Source organism: Phocoena phocoena, chromosome 15 (genome assembly GCF_963924675.1).
Source record: "Phocoena phocoena chromosome 15, mPhoPho1.1, whole genome shotgun sequence".
Lineage (NCBI taxonomy): Eukaryota > Metazoa > Chordata > Mammalia > Artiodactyla > Phocoenidae > Phocoena > Phocoena phocoena.
In genome coordinates, this window is record NC_089233.1 from 80,656,399 (window position 1) to 80,662,495 (window position 6,097).

At 45.6% G+C, this 6,097-nt stretch overlaps 1 pseudogene; it reads right to left on the reverse strand.

Annotated features, from left to right (window-relative positions):
* Nucleotides 1-4,454: 4,454 nt before the first annotated feature.
* LOC136134879 (adenylyl cyclase-associated protein 1-like) lies at nt 4,455-5,863 on the reverse strand (annotated as a pseudogene).
* Nucleotides 5,864-6,097: the final 234 nt, after the last annotated feature.

Below are 6,097 nucleotides of genomic sequence, written 5' to 3' on the forward strand. Positions count from 1 at the left end.
ACTAATTACTGCAAATAAATACACCAAAACCCCCCCCAAATCAACAAATAAACACACAAAAAATCAATAACCACTGATTTTGTCTAATTTATTGCTGTTTGCTCTTCCTGTTGCAAGACCCAAGTATTTCCTGAACTGAGGGCCATCTTCAGCTCTTTCAGCCACCACTACCTTTCTCAGGTGATCCATTTAGTGGTTTCTTCCACCCAGAGTAATGTTTTCCCCAGAATTCTACCACCACAGGCTTCAGTAGAAATATCTGTGACACAGATATTACAGCCATTTTTCTCCCAAAAGTAAAAAGAACTGCTGTCTTCTCACAAGGGACCCCCAACACTTCCAAGGTGACATTTTTTTTCCTTTCCAGCGACGTGAATGCAATCTCAGGCACACAATAGAAGCAGTGCCAACAAAGTCTATTCTTGTCAGCCGCACAAACAGCTTCATTACTTGCTAACTGCAAACATGGTTTGAAGCTGCTGCCCCTGCCAAGCTGAAGTCTTCAAACGCCGGGGTCGAGTGATTGAAAATTCCAGATTATAGGCAGAAGGGGATGAAGAGTTGTTTAGAGCGCTTGCTTATCCGCTAAAAGCCTCTGGCCAGAAACAGCTCTCTGCTTGAAGGAAAGTAAATTTCTTCCACAGCTGAAAATTAATGTGTTTTGAGGGAAATCTTGGCAGGACTTGTGGCAGGGAACGTGGCTTACAGGCCTGGGGTAGGCATGGGGAGTGGTAACTAGCAGTCATTCCTCAAACCAGGGAGGTCCCTGTCTGACAATAACCAAGGCTGGGAGCACTAAGATTTAACTGTTTCTCTCAGTGTGAGATGGGATTAGTTATGCCATTGCAGAAAAACACGTCTGTGGGTTGATCATGGCTGTAATTCTAATTGTATCATATTTGATGTAAGGGTTCTGTTTTATCTGACATCTTGAAAAACTGGACCACACATCATTGGACATGGAAGTGCCCGGATTCTGGTTGAATATTCAAGGATATAAGGACTTTAGCTGGGTTACTGAAATCTCTTTATCTTGAATTGTCTTCAACACCAAACTGTTCTTGAATTACAGATTCAAGTAGGAAGAAGAAACAGGAACAACTTTCCTCTCTTCTCTATCACATTCTCTCAACATTCAACATGTACATTCATTCATTCATTCAATTATTAGAAATTATGAATTGAATTCTTTCTGACACATGTTAGGTGATGGTTATGCAAAGTATCTGGAGCAATTCAGTAGCATGGTCCCTGCTGTCAGCTGCCTCATATTACCCCTGGGGAAACAGAACAGATGCTTAAACAAATACTCATGATGGAATGTGATGAGTCCCATAGTGTAGCTAAATATCAAGTGTTGGAGAACCCAGATGTTGGAGTGATTTGTTGCACTCACTTTTGGAAAGGACTTGACAAAGGTGGAAACCATAGAAGTTGAGTAGAATGAGATTTCCAGGTCTAGATTGGAGACGGAAGAATTGAATAAGTTGTTTTCTAAATAAATAAACACATACACGCAAACATCTTTAGAGATTATTAGCTCTGGGGGTAAAGTTGTGGGCAGACCCTTTGAAGAATATAAGGAAGATTTTGCCTTTCTCACTCAAAAAATAATGCCCGTAAACATACCATTTTTAAAAATGTAATTTCAAGGAGATCACAGAAGGCTCCATAGCAGGTACAGATTAATACTTTAGGAAAACTTTAGTCTAAATCCCTTTAGTTCATTTTCACCTTTAATGCAGTATTTCTCAAAGTAAAGGCTGGGAGCCAGCTACACTGGAAACACCTGGGATGTTTGTTTAAAATGCAGATTCCTGGGGCCCCATTTCAGACCTATTAAAAAAGTTTCTCTAGTGTGGGGTTCAGGACTCTTCATTTTAACAACAGTTGTGTGATTCTGTTCAATGAAAACTTTAAAAGCTCCTGGGAGATTCTGGTGCACACATTCTAAACCCTGGAGCATTTCCTGTTTCTTTGGACTCACTGTGACCCTTTTAAACTAGGGGTGTTGCCCACCTACATCTGCTGAGAGGCCTAAAGGACTTCACTCACAGAACATCACCTATTTAGGATTCCCTGATTCCCATCCTTCCTGCAAGTTCCGTATATTGAAGTTCAGCTTTTGACATCAAGTGCCATTCATGCCTACCTTGTTCCCATGGGTGTGTCTTATCTGCCTAACAAGACTGCAACTTCCCTGGGCTGTTGGGTCCTTGCATTTCATCTTGTATCCTAGATGGCTGGGTGCATGGCATGTGCTTAATAAGTATTTATTCGTTGGTTATGGAATCAGTGTTCCTTCCTCTTATTCCTTGAACACATCTGGCCAGCCTCACTGTCATTCCATCAGGATCCAAATGGTTTCTATTTGTGGTGGGGTGTTCTTGCATTTTGTTTTCGGCTGGTCTTGTACACCCCTGTGTCTACATCATCTGGTGTGTTTTATGAGGAATGTCTTGTTAGGTTTATCCTCAGCTTTGCTTTTCCCTCCCCGGCCTCCCTGTGGTTCTTTCACAGAAAAGCCCTTTGTGTTGAGCAAACAGGCTCTAATCTGCACATCTTCCTCTGCGCTTCATCAGGGCTGCCAGGTGAGCATCCTGACACCAGCCTGAACAGCTGTTCAGGTGGTCCTGAGCAGCGGGCAGTGATTGTGTGTGCAGTTCTCTTGTCTGATGGGCCCTGGGTCCAGCACGCTCGGGGAGGAAACCACAATCACAAATGTTTGCCTTGCTGCCTGGAAGTCCTAAAAGCAGCTGCCTGCTGATTGATGATAACTTGCATAATGGCACCGAGTGTTCAGTTGCTGCCAGGCGTGAGCGAGACCCTGCGAGCTCCCCTGTGCAAGCCCTGGCTGGTTGGCCAAATCCTTATCTTTCAGCGTGCAGGCAGCAAAGACGGCAAGAGCCAGAAGGTACCTGATCCAAAGATGCCCATTACAACCCCGATGGTTTTAACACGTGGAGAGAGCGAGGGAGCAGCTTGATGCTTTCCGCTTGCAAAGTCACTAAGAAAAGTACACACAGGGGTTCAACACAGACATGGTGCCTCTATATCGGAATATCAGTATAGGATGTACTAGTATTTTTACATTTTATGGATAAAATGGAGTCTATTATGGAGCTAGTAGAATTGGCTTCTAGAAACATTTCTTTTTTTTTTTTTGGTTTTAATTTTATTCTATTTTCTGTATAACTTTAAGTATATAAAGGTTCATTTCCACAGGCCTCAGGAAATGGGTAGAAATCACAGGACAATCTCTCTTCCCACCAAAAAAAGTTGCGTATTTTGGTAAAGTGTTTGTCCTAGAGGAAAAACTGAAATTTACAATAGCAATTCTGTGCAAGATTTTTACACAAGGCCTAAAACCAGCCTGCAATGGAGATTTTAGTCCTCTGTTCAGGTGCCCAGACAGAAGCCAAAAGCTGTCGAGCATGACAGGGCAAAGGAAGCAATGAAGATGGATGATGGGCACCCAGCATGGAAGGAGGAAGGGAAGCCAGATTCCTGGGAGTGGTGTGGTTTTCCTTTTTTTTCTCTCTCTCTCTCTCATTTTTTTTTTTTTTTCTTTGTGGTATGCGGCCTCTCCCATTGCGGAGCACAGGCTCCCGTATGCGCAGGCTCAGTGGCCATGGCTCATGGGCCCAGCCACTCCGCGGCATGTGGTATCTTCCCGGACCGGGGCACAAACCCACGTGCCCTGCATCGGCAGGCAGACTCTCAACCACTGCACCACCAGGGAAGCCCTCTCTCTCTCTTTTTAACTCATCTCTGTAGGAAGGTGGTGGGCAGGGGCCCCAGAGAAAGGAAGGGTCCAAGACTCCTTTAGCTGGCCTGGGTGCAGGGCACCACCCCAGCAGCTAACACAGGACAACCTACTATCTCAGGTTCGGGCAGATACAGGATGGAATGCAGAAGAAAATGAATGCTTATAGGAAATCATTTTGCTTGGAATGCTAGATGGCCAAGCTTCAGCCTTTGGTCCTGTGCAACCCTTGCCTCACTTGTCAATAGTGAAAATTAGTTTAAGTTAGAAGAACCAACTAGGGTCACACCAAGTTCTGCTACCTTCACGCTCATTGTTAGAAAAAGATTAACTTGTGTGAACGTTCTGATCTGTTAATTCCTGGGGACTGCTTTATCCTTCCCCAAATAACCCCAAAGGCTGAAAGCTGAAACACACCTGTCCTGATGTACAGTTCCTGAAGAATGGGCTGGCTGTATGGTTGAGCTGATACGGAAAAGCTGCACCTTCCTGCAGAAGATCAAAGACCAGCTATCCCACCCCAGATCTCAGCCTGAGGTATATTTCAGTGAAGGCAGGTAGCTGTGCTTCTCAAAGCAGAGAAGCAGTTTAAGAGCAGAAAGGTAGAGGAAATCTAGAAAAGAACCATCTTGATACAGATTTATCCCACGGTGTGAGGGAGAGGGCAAAGAACCCAGTGGCACTTTGCTTATCCAGCAATTTCTGTCACTGTGGTGACCAACTTCTGCCCATTCCATACGGTCTTGAATTGCTCAGGGACTGGGAGCTCATTGAAGTCATCGCCTTCTGTAGGAATGAGGACATTCATCTCAGAAGATTTGGCACTGACTATCTCACAATCCAGGGAATTCTTGCTCAGGTAAACGTGGCAGCCATCTGTTTTGTTAATGGAAATGGTCAGCACTTTACCCATTACCTGAACTTTGACATCCCTACAATTGATTATCTCCACAATGCCCACCACGTCATTGAACACCAGACCAAGTTTCTTACAGTTATCTACTGTAGTAGAGTTAATTTTGCTCTTGATTTGCAATGTTGAGTTGACACACTTGAATATGTAAGCCGCCTGTTTCAGCTCTGTGTCATCTATCACCAGGTTGGAAACATTCTCCTGATTTTCCACTCTCCACTTCTTGCCCTTCAGTTCAAGTAGAGCTGGCTCCTTCTTTGTGACTGGTTTGGGGGATGGGCTGACTCCTGGTTTAGATGCAGAGAATGGTTTGGGGCTACTTCGTACTGGAGCACTCTGAGCGTTCAAGGCAGGGTTCTTTTGAGTCTTCATGTCATCAGATACAAGTTTCAGGGCATGTGCGATGCTCTCCCCCTGATTAACCTGTGCAAACAGTGCTGAGCGGGAAGCAGACTCATCTGAGCCTGAACTGCTGGGGACTCAGGGGGAGGTGGGCCTGGGGCTGGGGTAGGACCCGATCCAGCAGAGGGACCAGATGGCAATCCACTCAGTCCTTTTGCCACGGCCCGGTTTTGCTCCAAGCCAGTCCAGTGGTATGGAACTCTTTAATGTAAGCCTGCAGCTCTGTCCATATACTCAAGTAAGCTTTGACCCAACCCACATCTTTGTACTCCTTGAGGAGTCAGTTTGTATAAAACATGGCAGCATCATTCATTGCCTTCACTTAGGGACCAGACTTGGGAGCCATAGCCACCCAACCCAGGGCCTGGATACTTTTGCTGACAGCTGACAGGTGATTGAACAACTTGCTGCCTCGGTTCTTCTCCCGAAAGGTTATCACTTCTTGGATCTGCTCGGAGATGGGTGCCAACAAATCAGAAAGCTTATTGCCTGCTGGCTGCTGGCCTTGAGAGGCTGTAACCAAGAGCGCTCACTCCAACTTCAGACCTGTGTGGGCCGTCTCCGCATATGCTTCTGCACATCTCCCCCAATCTCTTTACCGATCTTGAGGTACTCTGCCACAGGACTGGCCAACGGTGAGTCAAACGCTTGCACCTATGGAGTCGTTCCTGCTTTTGCAGCACTGTCTCTACACCCACGGTGCGTGTCAGGGGCACGGAGCCTGCCTTCAGGCGGCCCACCGCTCTCTCCAGTCTTTCTACCAGATTTTGCGTGTCAGCCATAATGTAGCACCTGCTCAGAGCTCTGCCTCACCTCGGGACTGTGCTCAGCCGCTCTCCCTAGAAACATTTCTTAAGGAGATTTTTTCTTCTACTGAGGCCAGATTCTAAGCGAGTCACACTTATGTTCATTACCTTCCCATAGGATTTGGCTCACTGGTGTGAAAAAACACTGTGTAGTCTTTGAAATTAAAATGGCCTACCAAAGTGGTTAAAAATGGCAGCGAAAAGTGGAAG